The sequence below is a fragment of the Symphalangus syndactylus genome, chromosome 5 (assembly GCF_028878055.3).
Source record: "Symphalangus syndactylus isolate Jambi chromosome 5, NHGRI_mSymSyn1-v2.1_pri, whole genome shotgun sequence".
NCBI classification, from domain to species: Eukaryota; Metazoa; Chordata; class Mammalia; order Primates; family Hylobatidae; genus Symphalangus; species Symphalangus syndactylus.
The window spans coordinates 86,691,702-86,710,765 of record NC_072427.2 but is presented as its reverse complement, the minus strand read 5'-3'; the positions used below and the strand labels follow the sequence as shown (position 1 = coordinate 86,710,765).

The 19,064-nt window shown below is 51.2% G+C and overlaps 1 protein-coding gene and 1 non-coding gene across 6 annotated transcripts in view; one reads left to right on the top strand and one right to left on the bottom strand.

The window, feature by feature from the left end:
* The window catches only part of AGPAT3 (1-acylglycerol-3-phosphate O-acyltransferase 3), a 121,726-nt gene that overhangs the window by 45,451 nt on the left and 57,211 nt on the right, over positions 1 to 19,064 (top strand). The window lies entirely within an intron of this gene.
* On the bottom strand, positions 10,024 to 10,130 carry LOC129483616 (U6 spliceosomal RNA). The gene has a single exon (XR_008658134.2). It is a non-coding gene; the product is annotated as a U6 spliceosomal RNA (small nuclear RNA).

Here is a 19,064-nt window from a genome sequence, read left to right as displayed (position 1 = left end):
TACATGCTTATGAAAATTAAACACAGAGCCAAATCTAATAAATAATTAAAATTGCATTCTTTACTCCATCCCAAATCCCACTCTTTTTCCCGGAGGGAACCACTGTAAGTGGTTTGTGGTTTATCCTTCTAGAGTTTATAAAAAATACACATAAGAACATACATACACCCACAGAGTTTCCAAAAATGCACCTATGTGTCATGACATCTCTCTGCAAAACCTGATTTTAACTTGTCTTGGGAAACTTTTACTACACATAGATCTACTTCATTTAAAGACACACTTCCTTTTTTATGCATGTTCTAAAGAGATACCTATGGACACACAATATGCATCGTAAGAACTGTCCGTGTGATACTTTCGGAGCATAGTTACCTGATTATCAGTCTACTAGAACCCCAGTGTGCTTTAAAGACTTGAACTGTGTTTGTGTGATTTGGAAAGTGTCCTAGAACTGCGCTCTTATATTGAGGGGCTGGGCAGGGTGAGAAGCAGCCTGTCCAGGCCAACGCAGTGAGGCCTGTCCGGGAAGATTGCAACACTGGCCCTCACAGCTCCCTGGTCTCTGGGTGACCCCGCCTGGCCCAGATGCCACCTCGCTGGAAGGCGGACTTTGCCTCCTGCCTGCTCCTTCTTTCTGTCTGTCTGGTGCTGTTCATAAGTTCATAAAGGTGGCAAGGAGGCCCTAGGTGCTTCGTGGCCTGGGCTGCAGGCACCTTTTCCACTCTGGAGCCGCTGTGCTCTGGAACATCCCGCACGGGGTTCCTCCCGTTGGAACACAGGTAAAGGGCTCTATGCATGCACATTTCTGCGTGTTTTATTGACCGGGTCACCTGTGTTCATTAGCCAGCAGCTCCCCTGCAGTCCTCTGAAGTGCAGGGCAGCAGAGACGGGGGCGGTGGCTTTTGTCTGACCATGCCTGGTCACGAGGCTGCTGCGTGTCTGTGTGTGTGTCTTCTCTCAGACACTGCTTGCCTGGCACCCCCTTACCTCTTGGTGAATGTCATTCAAAGCAAAGGCTGCCCCTGGAGCTGCCAGGCCGGGCCCCAGCGCGTCTTGCTCTGCTGGTTTGGCTTTAGGTCAGGGGGTCCTGGTGGAACTCCACGGACTCATGGGCGTGGTGGCACTGGGAGCCAAGAGGTATCTTAGTGGTCCTCACAGGCTCAGCTTGAGCATTGCCCTAAGGGTTCTTCTCGACACTTCCATGTGAATTGGAATCAGGAGGTGTGTCCGTGGCAACACGCGGGCCCGAGCTGGATGAGACCACTGTGTGCCTTCAGTCCAGCCTGCCAGAGTGGCAGAGGGCGATGCTGGGGCCATGGGGCAAGTCTGGCACGCGAACAAAAGGTGAGGCACATGTGAGCCATGTCTCCTTTTATTGTGGCCTTGTCTCCCTTCCTCATCCCTCTCAAGTGAGGATGAATTTATCCTGAGGAAGGCGCTGGCCATGGCGCAGATCTGGCGAGGATGGCAGGCAGCCCCCGTGGGCACCAGGGGTGCTCTGGCCGTGGCCGGGGACTTGTGGGTTTTCTGTGCAGACAATCGTGTCATGTCCAAATGATGAAAGCTTGCTTTGTCCTTTCCAACCTTTATTTCTCTCCTTTACTCGTCCTATGCCAGCAGCTGCAGGAAGTGCCCTGAGGAACGGGGCCTCATGCCTACTTCTTTCTTAATCAGTGGTGCGTCGCCGTGGACTTCAGCATCTGCTTTTCCTGCATCTAAATGCAAATCATCCTGTTGCTTTTCTCCTTTTATCACTTATTGTCAATAGTCCTGTTAATTGGTTTTCTATAGTAAACCATTCCTGTGTCCTGGGATAAACCATATGTGGTCATGATGTTTTGGTAAAGTCCTGACTGGAGTCAGTTTGCAAATGTATATTTACTATGGGTATTCCATCACTGTGCATGCACGAGGCTGGCCTTTAACTACAGGGCGCTCTGCCTTGTCTTTGACATTTGCTGTGGTGCCTCCGGTGTTTGCCCAGCAAGTGAAATGCTGACTGTGGCCTGTGAGTGAGCACCTCACTGGAAGTTCAGTAAGTGTGTTCTCCTCAGGGAGGCAGACATTGAGGACGTGTAATATTTAGTACTGGCCCCTGCTTTACTGAGTGTTTTTATTGGGAAGCAGGGTTGAATTTTGTTGTGTTGCCTGTCAAGCCTTCTTGTTAAAGAATCAGATGAACTTTGTTAGTCAGTTTCCTCATAGCAAACCATCCTTGCATTCATGAAACAGATCCACGTGGTCATCATGTATGTGTTGACTTTTTAATGTGCTGTTAGCCCTGTTTGCTAAATTTTAAAGAAATTTTTGCATTCATAGTCATATGAAGAGCAGTGGTTCTCAAACCTATGGGCAGTTTACACTCTTAAAAAATTACTGAGGGCCTGGTGTGGTGGCTCATGCCTGTAATCCCAGCACTTTGGGAGGCCGAGGTGGGTGGGTCATTTCAGCACAGAAGTTTGAGACCAGCCTGGGCAATGTGGTGAAACCCCGTCTCTATAAAAAATACAAAAATTAGCCAGGCATGGTGGCACACATCTCTAGTACCAGCTACTTGGAAGGCTGAGATGGGAAGATCACCTGAGCCCCAGAGGTGGAGGTTGCAGTGAGTTGAGATCACCCCACTGCACCCCAGCCTGGGTGACAGAGTGAGACCCTGTCTCAAAAAAAATTATTGAGGACCCCAAAGAGATTTTCCTTTGGGTTGCAGCTACTGTGGTCCTTAACTGGGGTGACTCCCTTTGTCCCCTGGCGAACATTTGGCAATGGCAGGAGATGTTTTTAGTTGGCAGCTGCTGGGAGACAGTCACTCCTGCATCAAAGGCACAGAGACCAGGGAGGTTGCTGAATCCTGCAGGGCACAGCCGGCCCCATAGCAGAGTTATCCCATCCAAAATGCCAGGAATACCGAGGTCGAGAGACCTCTAATATGGTGTTGATATACACTAGGTAAGAAATTAACAGTGAGAATATTTAAAAATATTTAATAATTCATTTCAAAGTCCAATGCATACAAAAAAAATATTTTTTTTCCTGTGTCCTGGGATAAACCAGCTTTTGTAAGGAAAACCCATAGTTTCCAAAATTAGTAAGGACAGTGGCCCTGTTTTCTATTTTTATCAGTCTGTTTGATGTCTGACCTCAGAGGCCACGGCTGACGTCTCTCTGCCTCTGCAGGCAAGTCTGTTGTGCTGTGTTGTGGTTGAGGCTCATAAAGAAAATTATGCTGCACAAGGCTATGCACTCATGAAGAAGGCTGTTGGAACCCCTCTGCCTGTGAGGCCTGGGGCCCCCTGGGATCCTCACGCCACAATTTGAGACGGTGATTTAGACAAATTTCCTTCTTCCCTTCCCTCTGCACTCTTTCTCCTTGTGAATTTTATGTCAGTGTTGCTTCATTAAAGGGATTGGGATGTCTTCCTTCTTTATGTTCTGGGAAGGTTTAATTAATGTTAAAATAGTCTATTCTTATAGGATTTGTAGACTTCACTTGTGAAATCAGCTGCTTTTGGTACTTTTTGTTAGAGGTAAATTTAAAAAAACTGTTTAATAGATATTTTAATTATTTTTATTTAAAATTTTTTTTAAACATGAGATTGCATGTAGAGTTTTTATTTATTTATTTATTTATTTATTATTTTATTTTATTTTATTTTATTTTATTTATTTTTTTTTTGAGATGAAGTCTCAATCTCTTGCCCAGGCTGGAGTGCAGTGATGTGATCTTGGCTCACTGCAGCCTCGAACTCTTGGGCTCAAGCAATCCTCCCGCCTCAGCCTCCCAATTGGCTGGTGTGCCCCACCACGCCCAGCTAATTTTTAAATTTGTTGTAGGGATGGGGGTCTTTCCATGTTGCCCAGGCTGGTTTCGAACTCCTGGTCTCAAGTGATCCTCACAGCTCGACCTCCCAAAGTGCTGGTATCACAGGCCTGAGCCACCATGCCCAGTACAGATATTTTAATTCTGTAAAAACAGGTCTTTCTTAATTCTATAAAATTCTATATAGTTCTGTTTAAACTATCTTTTCCATGGCCACACTTTATAATTAATTTTTCTCCTAGAAAATTATCCATTTTATCTAGATTTGAAAATTTATTTGCATAGAGATATGCAATTATTTCTGTGAGTTTTTAAAAAATGTATTTTATTTTGATGATTATTTCCTCTTTTTTTTTTGAGATGGAGTCTTCCTCTGTCACCCAGGCTGGAGTGCAGTGATGCAATCTTGGCTCACTGCAACCTCCAAGTTCAAGTGATTCTCCTGCCTCAGCCTCCTGAGTAGCTGGGATTACAGGTGCGTGCCACCATGCCCAGCTAATTTTTGTATTTTTAGTAGAGACAGGATTTCACCATGTTGGCCAGACTGGTCTCAAACTCCTGAGCTCAAGCAATCTGCCCTCCTCAACTTCCCAAAGTGCTGGGATTACAGGCATGAGCCACTGTGCCTGCCCCCCCGCCCCATTTTCTTATTTTGTATATTTTTATTCTCCATTTTCTTGATTAACTTTTTTTGTTTTGTTTTGTTTTGTTTTTGCGACAGTCTCGTTCTGTTGCCCAGGCTGGAGTGCAGTGGTGCGATCTCGGGTCACTGTAACCTCCGCCTCCCAGGTTCAAGCGATTCTCCTGCCTCAGCCTCCTGAGTAGCTGGGACTACAGGCATGCATCACCACGCCTGGCTAATTTTTGTATTTTTAGTAGAGACGGGGTTTCGCCGTGTTGGCCAGGCTGCTCTTGAGCTCCTGACCTCAAGTGATCCACCCGCGTTGGTCTCCCAGAGTGCTGGGATTACAGGCATGAGCCACTGTGCTGGGCCTTGATTAGCTTTTTTTAAAACTGCTATAAGTAGCTTACTGTTTTGTTGATTTAAAAAAAAATTTCAATTTAACTATTAAGATTAAAAATTTTTTTTTGCTTTTATATTTATTAATTCCTTCAGTTACTTTGTAATTTTCAACTTTTTAAGTTGGAGGCTTCATTCTCTTATTGTCTTGATTTCATTTCTAAAGATTTAAAGTAATCAATAGGTTAAATTTTCCTCTAAAGCACTGCTTTAGTTTTAGTAGTAGTTTCTAAAAATTCTTCAGTTTTTACTTCTATTTTCCCTTTAAGAGGAATATCTAAGAAGATAATGTTTAAATTTCAATGTAGAAAACCCTGTTTTCTGATTTTGTTACTAATTTCTAGGGAATATTGTTTGTATTTTAATTATTACTTGGTATTGGTTGAAAATTTCTTTGCTGCTTAGTATATGGGTGCTGTTTATGAATGTTTCCATAGGATACTGAAAAAAGAAAGGTGTGTTCTCTCTTATCAAGTACAGAATTGCCTCTTTCTCCTTATGTGCTGCTTCTTTAATTTTGTTGTTTATGTGTCTGACAGCCTTGTGTGCTTATTTCTTGCCCGCGTGTTCTGTCTCGGATTGGAAGGGACACACGTATCTCCTGCCTTCACATGCTGAGATGGGTTTCTGTGGTATCCCCTGAATTTCTGCTGAATGAAGTGTGTTGGGTTATTTGGTACGAACGTATCGAATGACTATATCTGCTCTAAGAAATTTAGTTTTAGCGTTATATTCCTGATGTCTCATTTATTTCATTTGGCCTGATATTTTATTGTCTAATATGAAGATATTGAACCCTTTTTTTTTTTGCATTTTTCCAGTATATATTTATTTCATGTATTTTTAACTCTGCTGAATTTCTCTGTTTTAGGTCTTTCTCTTCTATCTGCAGAGTTGGGGTTTGTTTTAAGCCAGTGCGAGTGTTGTCCTTTTAGTAGGTGATTGGAGCCTTTTCGTATTGGTAGATATGATTGGTGTGTTTGGACAAGGGCTATGGTCATTTTGTGTATTTTAGGGAGTTGCAGATAAAATACATGCACGTTCACGCACACAGCACAGACGCCTGCATCTTCTCATGCGTGGTTTCTGCTCTTGCCTTTCTGGGTTTTTGTTTCACTTCGGTCGAGTTTTTGGTGGTGTTGATCTGATAGGAAAGTTGGAGTCTTGTTCGTGGCCACCTCATGCTCGTGTCTGTATCTAAGATCCTCAGGCTGCTCCTTTTTGGGTAATGTCTGTTGCTTCTCTAGGAACAGTGACAGTGGCAGAGCCTGTGGCCCCTCGCTCCTGTCCCAGAGCCAAGCTGTTCCCTCTCCCCACTCCCGGGCACCCGGTGACCTGTGGGCAAGTGAGGGGGGCCCACTCTGCCCTGACCTGCCCCATCGCCCGATTTGCTGAGTTGTCCTCAAAGCACATGGTAAACACCCCCCCACACACACACATACCGCTGTCAGCCTTTTTGCTCCGTCACCTCCATCCAGGGCACATCCACCGCTCTGGGTGCTGTGAGCCTGTTGCCGTTGCGGTCCTGCTGCTCTTCCTCCTGCTGCCCTGCACTGCCGCGGCACAACCCTCCCTCCGGGTCTCTGCTGAGCCCTCCAGGCCCCCAGGTCTGCCGTCTGGTTGCAGGTGTTTTATAGAGTGCAGCTTTACGCTCCCACCCCAGTCATCTCCACGTTGGTGTCGTTCTGTGTGTCCTCTCTGCCTTTAAGTTCTGCCTCTCTGTGACACAGTTGCGGGGTTTCTGTGACCAAAACAGGTTTAGTCGCTTGCTGCTGGCAGAGTCCAATTAACAAGAGCAGGTGGGGTATAAAGAAAGTGACTTTATTCCAAAGCTAGGTTAGGGGAAGAGGTAAAGTGAGGGTACCACTTCACTTTTGGAGCAGAAAGTGGGCACTTTTAAAGGCGGGGGGATGTGTGGCACACAGGGGAGGAGGCTGGCAGGTGGGGGTGCGCATAAGTCATTTCACTGCCTTATCTACCGGGTGGTCAAGTTGGCATCTTCACAGGCAGAACTGTGTTGTGGGTGTTGTGGGTATTGTGGGGGTTGTGTTATGAGTGTTGTAGGGGTTGTAGGTGTTGTGGGTGTTGTAGGGGTTGTGGGTGTTGTGGGTGTTGGTGTTGGGGTTGTGAGTGTTGTGGGGGTTGTGGCGGTTGTGGGTGTTGGGGTTGGGGTTGCGGGGGTTGCGGGTGTTGTGGGGGTTGTGGGTGTTGGTGTTGTGGGGGTTGTGAGTGTTGTGGGGGTTGCGAATGTTGTGGGTGTTGTGGACGTTGGTGTTGTGGGGGTTGTAAGTGTTGTGGGTGTTGGGGTTGTGGGGGTTACGGGTGTTGTGGGTATTGTGGGTGTTGGGGTTGTGGGGGTTGTGAGTGTTGGGGTTGTGAGTGTTGTGGGTGTTGGGGTTGTGGGGGGTTATGAGGGTTGTGGGTGTTGGGGTTGCAGGTGTTGTGGGTGTTGGTGTTGTGGGTGTTGGTGTTGTGGGGGTTGTGAGTGTTAGGGTTGTGGGTGTTGTGGGTGTTGTGGGGGTTGTGAGTGTTGTGGGGGTTATGGGTGTTGGGGTTGTGGGGGTTGCGGGGGTTGCAGGGGTTGCGGGGGTTGTAGGTGTTGCAGGTGTTGTGGGTGTTGTGGGTGTTGTGGGGTTGTGGGTGTTGTGGGTGTTGTGGGGTTGTGGGTGTTGTGGAGGTTGTGGGTGTTGTGGGTGTCGTAGGTGTCGTGGGTGTTGTGGGTGTTGTGGGTGTTGGGGTTGTGGGGTTGTGGGTGTTGTGTTGTGGGGTTGTGGGGTTGTGGGGTTGTGGGTGTTGTGGAGGTTGTTGGTGTTGTGGGTGTTGTGGGTGTTGTGGGTGTTGTGGGTGTTGTGGGGTTGTGGGTGTTGGGGTTGCAGGGGTTGCGGGTGTTACGGGGGTTGTGGATGTTGTGGGTGTTGTGGTGTTGTGGGTGTTGTGGGGTTGTGGGGTTGTGGGGTTGTGGGTGTTGTGGAGGTTGTTGGTGTTGTGGGTGTTGTAGGTGTTGTGGGTGTTGTAGGTGTTGTGGGGTTGTGGGTGTTGTGGGGTTGTGGGTGTTGGGGTTGCAGGGGTTGCGGGTGTTGCGGGGGTTGTGGATGTTGTGGGTGTTGTGGGGTTGTGGGTGTCGTGGGTGTTGTGGGGGTTGTGGGGTTGTGGGTGTCGTGGGTGTCGTGGGTGTCGTGGGTGTTGTGGGTGTTGTAGGGGTTGTGGGGTTGTGGGTGTCGTGGGTGTCGTGGGTGTTGTGGGTGTTGTAGGGGTTGTGGGTGTCGTGGGTGTCGTGGGTGTCGTGGGGTTGTGGGTGTCGTGGGTGTCGTGGGTGTCGTGGGTGTCGTGGGTGTCGTAGGTGTTGTGGGGTTGTGGGTGTTGTGGGGTTGTGGGTGTTGTGGGGTTGTGGGGGTTGTGGGGTTGTGGGTGTCGTGGGTGTCGTGGGTGTCGTGGGTGTCGTAGGTGTTGTGGGGTTGTGGGTGTCGTGGGTGTCGTGGGTGTCGTGGGTGTTGTGGGGTTGTGGGTGTTGTGGGTGTTGTAGGTGTCGTGGGTGTTGTGGGTGTTGTGGGTGTTGTGGGTGTTGTGGGGTTGTGGGTGTCGTGGGTGTCGTGGGTGTTGTAAGTGGCCAAAACTTCCCAGGTGGAGGGAGTTAGTTCCTGGCAGCACTTTCTGGCAGCACTTTGGGTGTGGATCAGCTGTTGTGTCTAGAGGTAGCCGCCTGGTGGCTGAGGGCTCCCCTGAAGCTCCTGAGCACATGGTTAGGTGAGCTTGCCCTGTCAGCAGTGTCCAGTGAATGGGAGGGAAAAGGGTATAGTTGCATTTCTAAAGGGCTGTGTAGGAAGTGGGGAACAGAGGGAAACGGAGACAAGAGAAGAGAAGAGATAAAAATAATTTAGAAACAGAAAAATGGGGGACACTTGGTTACATGTCAGCTTTGTGTGTCTCTGTAAATCTAGCAGTCTGGCAGACAGCTGGGTTTTTTTTCGTTTGTTTTTTGAGACTGACTCTTGCTTTGTCACCCAGGCTGAAGTGCAGTGGTACAATCTTGGCTCACTGCAACCTCTGTCTCCCGGGTTCCAGTAATTCTCCTGCCTCAGGCTCCTGAGTAGCTGGAATTACAGGCGTGCGCCACCACGCCCAGCTAATTTTTGTATTTTTAGTAGAGATGTGGTTTCAGCATGTTAGCCAGGCTGGTCTTGAACTCCTGGCTTCAAGCCATCTGCACGCCTTAGCCTCCCAAAGTGCTGGGATTACAGATGTGAGCCACCCCCGCCGGCCAACAGCTAAATTTTTAAATGCTGTTTATACTTGTGATTACTTATGTATTTAACTTTTTTTCTTTTTTTTTGTCTTAACTTTCTACTTTACCTCACCATCATTATTATTTAACATTCTTTTCCTTCACTTTCTTGCCTGGTCTGAGACTGGGTTAAGTTTGTTTTTATTTCCCGTTTCTCCTACTGCAGAAGTCACACGTCTGTCCATCATTTATATTCTTGGAGTGTCGTCCTTAAATGTTAGGATGCATGCTTGACGTCACAAAAGTTCACTGGTGTCTCTATTTTCTTTTTTTTTAAACTTCACTAGTGTGTGGGGTACAGATGGATTTTGGTTATGCGGACAGTTTCTTCACTGGTGAATTCTGAGATTTTAGTGCACCTGTCACCCGAGTAGTGTACACTGGACCCAATATAGAGTCTTTATCCCTCACCCCTTCCCCAATTTCCCTGCCCGTTATATCACTCTATGTTTTTGCATTCTCATAGCTTAGCTCCCACTCATAAGTGAGAACAGAGTTTTTGGTTTTCCGTTCCTGAGTTTCTTCACTTAGAATAAAGGCCTCCAGCTCCATCCAAGTTGCTGAGAGACATTATTTTGTCCCTTTTGATGGCTGAGTAGTATTCCGTGGTATATATGGACCACGTGTTCTTTATTCACTCTTCGGTACGTGGACGCTTAGGTTGGTTCCGTATCCTTGCAATTGCAAATTGTCTTGCTGCAAACATGCGTGTGTCTTTTTCCACTCATGGCTTCTTTTCCTCTGGGTAGATACCCAGGAGTGGGATTGCTGGATCGAATGGTGGATCTACTTTTAGTTCTTTAAGGAATCTCCATGCTGTTTGCATAGTGGTGGTACTTATTTACATTCCCACCAGCAGTGTAGAGGTGTTCCCTGTTCACCACATCCATGCCAACAAAAAATATGGAATGCTTCACGAATTTGCATGTCGTCCTTCTGCAGGGACCAGGCTAATCTTCTCTGCCTCATTCTGGTTTTAGTACGTGTACTGCTGATGCAAGCATGGCTGTCTCTGTTTTCTTCCCAAATAGTGTAAAGAACTTGGAGCCGGGACTTTGGTTCCACGGTGTTTTCAAACCAGCTTTCCTGGTATGCGGGTGCCATGCGGGCATCTGCATCTCCGTGCTTGGAGTCCGCGCGGGGTCTCCAGACAGGATCCTGGTTGTCACCTGAAGCTTGGAGGAGGGACAGGAGTGCACTGCAGGCGGGGGTGTGACCATGTCCGCACCCCTCCCGGAGTGCGCGGCTGCATCTTTGTAGTCCATTTCTTCCCCCACTGCATGCTGGGACACTCATCATGTCTTCACCCCTGAGTGTGTGTGGGTGTGAGTGTGAGAGATTGTGAGTGTGTGTGTGTGTGAGGGTGTGTGTAAAGCGCGAATGTGTCAGTGTGAGAGTGTGTGAGTGTGTGTGTGAGCGTGTGAGTGTTGAATGTGTGTGTGAGTGTGACTCAGGACTGGGCAGGTCATGCTTGGTGAGTGTGATAGTGTGATGTAATCAGAAACATACTTTGGTCTCTGACCCTGGCTCTGGGCACACAGCTCCTACCACCTTTAGTGCGGAGTGTCTTTTTGTTTGCTAATGAGGTGACTGTGGCTGGGGCTCCAGGACAGCCTCCTGGGGGACTGGTTGTCAGGGCAACCCACCACGTGATTAGAGGTTGGGACTCCACCCATGGGCCTCTGGGGAGGGGAGGGAGCCCGCAGAGGTGGAGTGGATCACCAGTGGCCGGTGATCTGCTCAATCGTGCCTGTGTAATGAGGCCTCCACAGACTCCCTCAACGACAGGGTTTGGGGGCTTGCAGGCTGCTGAGCACGGGGAGGTTCCCGTAGGGCACAGCAGCTCCGAGCTCCCTGCCCCATACCTCACCCTGTGCATCTGTTCATCTGTATCCTTTGTAACATCCTTTATAAAAACCAGTAAATGAGGCCGGTTGCGGTGGCTCACCCCTGTAATCCCAGCCCGCCAATCCGAGGCGGGCGGATCACGAGGTCAGGAGATCGAGACCACGGTGAAACCCCGTCTCTACTAAAAATACAAAAACTTAGCCAGGCATGGTGGCAGGCGCCTGTAGTTCCAGCTACTCGGGAGGCTGAGGCAGGAGAATGGAGTGAACCCAGGAGCTTGCAGTGAGCCGAGATCGGGCCACTGCATTCCAGCCTGGGTGACAGAGCGAGACTCCATCTCAATAAAAACAGTAAATGTGTCTCCCTGAGTTCTGTGAGCTGCTGTGGCAAATTAATTGAACCCGAGGAGGAGTCACTGGAAACCCACCCTGTAGCTGGTCGGTCAGGAGCACTGGACACTCCTGTGCCCTGGACACCCCAGGCCTTGCCCTGTGCCCCTCTCTGCCCCGCTGTCCATCTGGATCCTTCGTAACACCCTTTATAATAAACCAGTAGACAGTGTTTCCCAGAGTTCTGTGAGCCGTTTTAGCAAATGATCAATCTCAAGGAGGGCTCCGTGGGAACCCCAGCTTAGCTGGGTAGTCAGGAGCACAGGTCACAAGTGGGGCAGTCTCCAGGGCGAGCCCTGGCACCGTGGGATTTTCTGATGCTGAAATGCCCACCCGTTTTGGTGAGCAGAGCATTCTGTGTCGAGTGTTGAATGTGGGGACAGAAGGAAAGAAGAGTTTGTTTCCTGCGGGTGAGACTCTGGGCTGCACCAGGTGACGAGCAACTGTGGAGCGCTTGTTAGTTTTGTGGTGCCTTTGACAGTCACTTCGCTGGGTCCGCAATAAAAAGCCAGGGTTGATGGTTGTTCTTTTGTTAATCAGTAATTAGCTCCATGCTGCTGATTCTCTGAGCTCTTTTTTTTTTTTTTTTCCAGGGATAAAGCATTAATTACTTTTTTTTAACATGATACTAACCTCCTGACAGCCTCCCACCCCAAGCTGGGTGTCTGGGGATGGCGGGCCTGTCTCCCCCACAGGAGGAGTGTGTGGGGTGAGTGTGGAGAGGACATTTCACGGCTCTCCGGGGTTCACTGTCAGTGTGAGTGTTGGGACATTCTTTTCCTGATTTGTCTGTCTCTCGATGCCATTTTTGTGAAGGTTTAGCAAATACTCGATAGATTGTTGTGAGAATGTGGGCTTCCTTATTTGGGGGAGATTTTTTATAATGGAAAAGGTTTCCTTTTTTGGAAGTCACCTGGGGACGGGGATGAGTCACCCGGGGGCCTTGGTGTGTGTGGAGGCCCAGGCTCGTGGGGGAGTTGCACAGAGCACGTGTGTGATGCATTTATCAGGGCTCTTCTCAGCCTGGGGACGAGGAGTGGATGTGACGGAGGAGGCTCCTGTTCTTGTGGGGGTGGCGAGGCGAGGATGATGAACACATCAGCAAACAGGATGCGCGGGGGGAAGCGTGCGAAGGAGTGCAGCCCCCAAGACCCTGGGCTGAGCCGGGCGGGGACCTGCTTCATTCCTGGAAGGAGGCTGCCCGCCTGGGACCCTCCTTAACCCCACCCTCAAGGCAGGCAGCGCGTGGAGGAGAGTGTCCCTGGAAGAGAGGCCTGCATGGCAGGGGGCACAGAGACGCTGGGCCTGGGTCCCCCCCCGGCACAGGCTGTGACCTGTGACCAAAGGCTGGAGGCTGGGCTGGAGCCACCTGCTCTGTGGGAAACAACAGCGTGCTCTGGGCTTCCATGGGGTCTCCCAGCCCAGGGGCTGCGGCCCAGGAGCCACGTGCCAGGCAGGGCACTCCGTCAGTGTAGGGGCTGCCATGAGGATTAGCTGAATGTTTTCCCTGTGTGATGTGACCGGCTGCCCAGTGGTGGTGGCAGAGCCGGCCTGGGGTCTGGGCATGGGGCGCCTGTCCCCAGCGGGGCGGGCTCTGGAGTGCCAGTGTCTGTTCTGTGTCAGGAGTCCCTGTTTCTTTCTCCCCATGCTCACACAGGGGTTTTAGACTTTGTGAAGGGTGTGCTTCCCAAAGGAAACCAGCTGCAGGTGTCTGCGCTGGCACAAGGAGAACAAACCCAGACAGCACTGGGTTCATTCCTAGAGGGGGATGGAATCCTGGCCGGGCGCGCCTTGAGGCTCGCAGCCTCGGGGACCTGTGCCCACCAGCACGCCACCAGTGCCCAGGGCTCCTTGTGCTGCAGGAGGGGACACTGGCGTGAAGTGGGGGGTGGGGGAGTCGCTGTCTGGGGACACTTCATGTACCTCCCGATTCATGCTTGTGCTGCAGGAGGGGACACTGGCGTGAAGTAAGGGGTGGGGGAGTCGCTGTCTGGGGGGTACTGCATGTACCTCCCGATTCATGCACTCGGGGACTGGGCAGCGCCTCGGGAAGCAGCCTGCGCTGATGTCAGGATCTGTAGTTTAATACTCGTTAGTTTGTGCCCTGTGAAAAGGAAAAAAAGATTTTCTCCCTACTCCACTCTCATATTCAACACAGAACACTTCTGCCACGAGATGCGTGGATGTTTCCCCACCCCAAGCAGTGCTCCAGGGCACCCACCCGGGCGCCCTCCAATTCCACTGAGTTCTGATGCGTCAGATCCCCCAGGGCCAGGGCCCAGTCCCACAAGACTGCCCCACTGTCAGATGCCAATCCCAGGTTGTGATCCATGACCCAGCTGGCTGGAAGCTGGGGTTCCCATGATGCCCTCGAGTTTGAACCTTTGCCACAACAGCTCACAGAACTCAGGGAAACACCGGCTGTGTCTGCTGGTTTCTTGTAGAGGGTGTCATGAAGGATCCGATGGACAGCCAGGGGGAAAGGGGTGTAGAGTGAGGCCTGGGGGATCCTGGGTACCAGGGCTTCTGTCCCTGGGGAGCTGGGGTGCACGGGCCTCCCAGCATGTGGGTGAGTTCACCAACCCTGAAGTCCATTGTAGAAGAGTTTTGAGGGAGCCTGGTCTCCAGCCCGTGTCCTTCCTGGAGGATGGCAGGGGGCTGGGGAGTGCTATCGAGGGTCCCGCAAGTCTCCTGTCACTCAGGTGGGATTGAAAGGGCTTGTTAGGAATAAGAGGAGATGCTCCCATCCTGTAGGAAATGTAAGGTGTTTTTGTTTTGTTTTGTTTTGTTTTGAGACGGAGTCTCGCCCTGTCGCCCAGGCTGGAGTGTAGCGGCGCAATCTCGGCTCACTGCAATCTCCACCTCCTGGGTTCACGCCATTCTCCTGCCTCAGCCTCCTGAGTAGCTGGGACTACAGGCGCCCACCACCACGCCCGGCTAATTTTTTTTGTATTTTTTTTTTAGTAGAGATGGGGTTTCACCGTGTTAGCCAGGATGGTCTCAATCTCCTGACCTCGTGATCCGCCCGCCTCAGCCTCCCAAAGTGCTGGGATTATAGGCGTAAGCCATCGCGCCCAGCCAGGAAAATGTAAGGTTTTAAGAACTTTGTACAAGAACCAAATAGAACAAATGATGCTCCTGTCACCCTTCCCACTCAGAAAATTACAAGGAATTTATGAGCTTTGTGTCAGGAACCAGGGATTAAGACCAACAAATATCTGCTTCTTATCACACAGCTCCCCAGGTCTGCACCCGTGAGGAGCAGGCGCTGCCTTTGCAAGCACTTTCACGAACAGCAGATCCGTCTTCCTCCTGTTAGCAGTCAGGCAGTCAGGGTGGGGGCCACTGCCCCACCATGCCACAGAGACCTTGACTGCCTCCAACTTCATGCTCAGGCCCCGGCTTCTGTCCTAGCTGTGGCTCACTGGTCTCAAGATGGCTGCCTTGCCCCGGCTGTTTCATCTGCATTCCAGGCAGGAAAGTCGAGAAGGGCACGCCTGGGCTTTTCTTTTGAAGACTGCCCCTGAGCCCCACCCCGCTGCAAGGGGCCTGGGCTGTCACCCTGTGGGCTGAGTCCAGGGCTGTCGTGTTGGAGAGGAGTGTGGGAAGGTGCGTTTTGGGATGGCAGCCAGAGCCTCCTACAACTTGGCAGAGTTGTCATGATTTCAAGCCCTGTGTGTCTTTGACCTTTTACCTGAGCTGTGTAAGAAGAGGCATTTTCTTGTTTCTTTGTGAGTCCTTCTTCACTGCACTTGAGCCAGGGTGCCGACACATGGTCGTTCGACTTCTGGCTTGGCCTCTTTTGTGAGTTTGGGGCCTGGTCATGTCCTCGTGGTCAGTCTGTCTGTGATGATGAGAACGAGAAGACGGCCATGGCGCCCACGCTGGCAGGACTCTCTCCCCTCACTGGCGCTGGCCCAGCTGCCGTGGGCGGCCGTAGGCACTGTCCCGGGCCCCCCTGTGGTTGCTCCCAGCCACGCTGCTGGCTGCTTCTGCCGTCCTGGCTTGCAGAGACTCTAGGTCATGGGGGAAGGAGGGCAGAGTCCTCCCCCCTCCTCGGGCAACAGAGGATCCAGCAAGATTCCTTCCTCCCCACCCTCCTGCCCCTCCCAGCCTGGGCAGGAAGATAAAAGCCAGGGCCCCATGCTTCTGCCACCTCCTGCTGCTCACACGCTCCAGCCAGGGACCTGCCCCCTGGGTCCAACAAGGTGAGGCCAGCGGGGCTGCCCCTGAGCAGAACTCTCTGTCTTCCCCGGCTGACTTTGAGGCACCTGAGTCATTGTGGGTAGACAGCAGGGGGAGGGAGAACGGGAGCTTGGGGTCCTGGTTTCAGACCCCATGCTGTCTCCAAGTCTGTGCCCTCTGGGCTGGACCCTTCCTCAGCCCCAGCCCCAGTACCTCCAGCTCTGCTCTGTCCCCTCAGGGGGCACTGACCCCTTGTAGCCCTGTGGCTTGTTGCACCTGCACCCCGTAACCCTGTGTTGACTTGGGCACCTGTGACATTCGTGCATCTGGCCTGCGCCTGTCTCCAGCACCCACATTCCACACAGAGCTCTGTCAGGGCGTACAGGGCGTGCCACAGCAGAACTCCCAAGTCCATCCGCCTTCTCCGTCAGGGCAAGCCAAGCCTCGTCCGCTGCAAATGTCCTGGGAGTAACAAACCTAGAGCTGGCCTCTCTGGTGTAGTGGCCGCTGGCCCCACGTAGCTGCCTGCCCAGGAGAAGCGGCGAGGCCCACGTGTGAGGCCCTGATAGCTGGAAATAGGTACTGGATTTCCGTGTCGGATGGAGAAGTCTGTGATATTTTGGATATGTTGGGTTAGGTAAAACACATCATTAAAGTTAATTCCACCTTTCTCTGTGTTTTACTGTGGCCACTGGAGCATTCAGTGGCACGGTGGCTGCGGCTTGCCTTCTCCTGCTGGGACAGCACCACGGTACAGGTCACCTGTAGACTTTTGCCTGAGACACAGATGCCTGCTTGGGACACGGACTCCAGCCCCTCAGCCCTGTCCTCCGGCAGCGGTGAAATCTGGAGCGTTCTTGAGTAACGCGCTGGAGGCGAGGGGGTGCTGAGCCTTTGCTCTGCCGTCGTTGGCTGAACAAGCTGTTTCTCTGGGGACCACGTCAGGTAACGTGTAGGACAGCGGGGTGGTCCAGCAGGGAGGGCGTGCGCATCTGTGTGGCAGGACTGGGGGCGATTTTATCCGGGATCCCCTGGGGTGGCCCAGCGTTGGCTCAGGTGTTTCATTCTCCCAGAGGACAGGCAGCTTCAGGGACCACGTGTGCACGAGAGGAGCCCCCAGCCCCCACTGCGCGTTCCTAGGTTTCCATGCTGCAGCATTTAAGAACAGAGCTCTGCGTCATGCTGCTGGAGTAGCTTCTGTGAGCTACACTGGCCTTTTTGTTTGTTTGTTTTTAATAAAAATGAGGGCCAGGCACAGTGGCTGATGCCTGTAATCCCAGCACTTTGGGAGGCCGAGGTGGGTGGATCACTTGAGGTCAGGAGTTCAAGATCAGCCTGGCCAACCTGGCAAAACCCGGTCTCTACTAAAAATACAAAAAGTTAGCTGGGCTTGGTGGCACATACCTGTGATCCCAGCTACTTGGGAGGCTGAGGCAGGAGAATTGCTTGAACCCAGGAAGTGGAGGTTGCAGTGAGCCAAGATCGCACCATGTCACTCCAGTCTAGGTGACAGAGGAAGACTGTCTCAAAAAAAAAAAAAAAAAAAAAAAAGACAGGGTTTTGCCATATTGCCCAGGCTAGTCTCAAACTCCTGATATGCTTGCCTCAGCCTCCCAAAGTGCTGGGATTACAGGCGTGAGCCACCAGCCAATACCAGGTTTGAACAGTGGTCAGTCCTGGGGATGGAGAAGGGGTGAGGGCTGAGGATTCCCTTCTGACCTTGTATCTCGTCTTTGTTTAAAATTTTTACAGCAAGGTGTATTACTCTCTTTTATAAAATATCGTTAATTTACAAAATCTTGTATTTTTAATTTTTGTGGGTACATAGTAGGTAAATATATTTATAATTTACAAAATCTTAAAAAAAAAAAACCCACAGAGTTAAAAGTTAGAGTGTTTTTTGCTTGAAATGTTCTATTGAGCTGAAGGACTGGGTGGGTCTGTCTCCCCCAGGCAGTGAGGCTGCAGGGCTGCTGCTCCAGGTTGATTGGAGGGCTGAGTTTTTGTTTCTTCCCAATCCATTGAGACCTGATTTTAGAAGTTAGCAAAAGGAAGCTCTGTCTCAAGTGCCCGGCGCCTCTCTGCTCTTCCTGTCTTAAATCGCAGTACGCTTCTTTCCAGCTAGAGGCTGAAGTGTTCTCAGCTGATGGGAAACCTCCTTTCCAGTGAAGATGTGAGATAAGCACTTTGGTTGGGTTTTGATCCTTAGCTCCTATCTATGGGAGCAGTGATTTTGTGGTGAGATGGCCTGGGTTTGAGTCCTGATTCTGCTACTGACTTGCTGTGTGGCTTTGGGCAAGCTGCTGAACCTCTCTGTGCCTCGGTCTCCTCATCTGTAAGGTGTAAGGGCTGCCATGAGGAGCGAATGTGTGGGGCCAGAGCTGCTGGGTCGCGCCTGGCCTGCACAGGGGCCTGGTGAGGGCGACCGACGTGCCTGGGAACAGGTACCGCAGCCTATAGGAGGCCACACAATTCAAGTTAGAACGCCTTGCCCCAAATTCCGGAACTCTTCCTGTTGGTGTTTGAGGAGAACACACCCTCCCTCTCCAAGGAGCTGGGCCTGTTGTGTCCTGGCAGGGCTGACGTGGCGCCTGCTGCCCTGTGCCCCGGGAAGCTGAACCAGCTGGACGCAGCTCCCGGACGCAGCAGCAACGAAATAACCACTCGGCCCACCGGACGCTGTGATCCTTGCCGGACATGGAAGGCTCCCCTGCACAATAAGAAGGGACGACTTCGGGCAGGCGAAGGGCATGATGGTTTCAACTCCGGCCACAGGGGCCCTCTTCTCCGGGGCCTGCAGGCGTACCCCTGCCCTGAGTTTGACACGGTCACTGTTTTGAAAATGCCGGCTGAGAAACGCTGACACAGCGTTAAGGAATATACACACAGGCAAGGTGGCAAGCCCCGTCATTCCGGGGGCAACCGAGTTCTGATTCCCCACCCCCCTCACCCCGAGGGAGGGAGTGAAATAGGGTAAGGTTCGCCGAGAGATTCTGCAGACCAGCGTGGGCGGCAGCACTCTGGAGGGGTCAGTGCCTCCCGCCTGGGGACAGAGGCCTCTGCTTCTCCAGACCCGTAGGCTGCAGGGATCCATGCAGTTCACTGCTCTGTCTGAAGGTTTGACGTAGGTTTTAAGTGTTTTTACTCAGAGCAAGCTGATCCATGTGCATTTTAAGAATCGTGATAATTGTTCCAACAGATTTCACGTCTGAAACTATATCTTGTTTAGAAATCACTTTCCATGTAGGAGTTTTCCTTCTGGGATGCGTTTCAAGCTGGGGCACTCGCTACCGGAAACGTCATCAGATTTACTGAGGAGGGTATGTTTGCGTGTGTTTGGCTACCTACGGATACTACAGATAAGGCGCTGTCTAATTTTGTTTCACAATGAGCTGAAATTTATCCCCACGCCAATCCTCTTTTTGCCCTACGGAGTTTGTGCCTTGGTCCCACCCTACGTGGCTCTGGCAGGTTCCTCAGCTGTGTGTACCCACCACCCCCACCTTGTCTGCATGT